Genomic DNA, 1,421 nt, shown 5'->3' with positions numbered 1-1,421 from the left:
ACAAATCCATAACAAACAGCAAATGCTGTGGTGCTGCTGCAACCTCTCCCCATCTGGAAGGGACAGGAAGACACTGAGGTGGAGCTGGGGGGGATCTAATTTATTTGCTTCCTGTCCCTACCTGGTGGGAGGAGGGTCATCTCATTGTATGTGCCGTCATGGAGGATGAAAGGGAAAATTTCAGCACGGGTATCCGCGGCAAGAACTTCAGTGTGAACATACCCTTAGGGCTCTTTCACACAAGCTTGTCACTTGTGGGAATCACGCTCTGTGTGAGAGAGGGATCGTGCGGTCTGGACTACAGAAGTGCACGCACCATCATGATTGTTAATGCTGTGTGACTGTCTGGCCTTTCTGGAATGGAATCATACTGACTTAAAGCGGTCAGTATGATTCCATCAAAGAAGGGTCAGGCAGAGCCACACAGCATTATCAATCATGATCCCTCTCTCACACGGAGCGCGATTCCCGCAAGGGACACACTGGTGTGAAAGAGCCCTTAGGGTAGTTTCAGACGAGTGCGTCCAGTGTGGAAAATGCTTTAAAATTCAGTGACAAACCCAGGTCAAATGCTTGGAAGACAGCTGTGCTCACCACTATACCACCAACGCCCACAGTGTGGAAAATATTCTCCTTGTGGGAGCATAATTTTCCATTATGGACATGGCTCGGCATTGTAATAATTTATAATGCTGTGTATCTCTAGCCGACCTTGCATCTACTGAAATATACTAACAGCATTATGTCAGCATAACTCAGTAAATGCAAGGTTGGGCAGAGATGCACAGCATTATAAATTACCGTAATGCTGTGTAGTCCTGTAAAAGAAACAGTGTTCATACCAGGAAATCAAGCAGCTCCCACACAAGCAAGTTTTCCGCACTGGACACACTCATCTGAAACTACCCTAAGGGTTCATTTACAAAGCAGAGTGGGCAATGATTGGGAAAGAATTCATAATCATTGGCAGCCCATTCCCAACAGGAATGTTTCTGTTCGAAACAAGCAGTGATCTTGAAAATGAAAGAGGTATTGAAACACAAAGTGGCAGTTTTAGTAATACTGTCTAATACTTAAGACAGTATAAACTGAGACTAGACAGTCCTAGGGTCCATTCACACGTCCGTTTTTTCTTTCCTGATCTGTTCCGTTTTTTCAGGAACAGATCTGGACCAGATCTGGACCCATTCATTTTCAATGGGTCCTGGAAAAAATCAGACATTGAGCTGTCCGTTTTTTTCCAGGACCCATTGAAAATGAATGGGTCCAGATCTGATCCAGATCTGTTCCTGAAAAAACGGAACAGATCAGGAAAGAAAAAACGGACGTGTGAATAGACCCTTAAAGAGAACCTGTTACCATAAAAATGCAGTGCAATCTGCATGCAGCATGTTACTTAGCAGAAGGAGCTGGGCAGATTG

This window comes from Bufo bufo, chromosome 6 (assembly GCF_905171765.1).
Source record: "Bufo bufo chromosome 6, aBufBuf1.1, whole genome shotgun sequence".
Lineage (NCBI taxonomy): Eukaryota > Metazoa > Chordata > Amphibia > Anura > Bufonidae > Bufo > Bufo bufo.
This window is presented reverse-complemented; position numbering follows the sequence as displayed.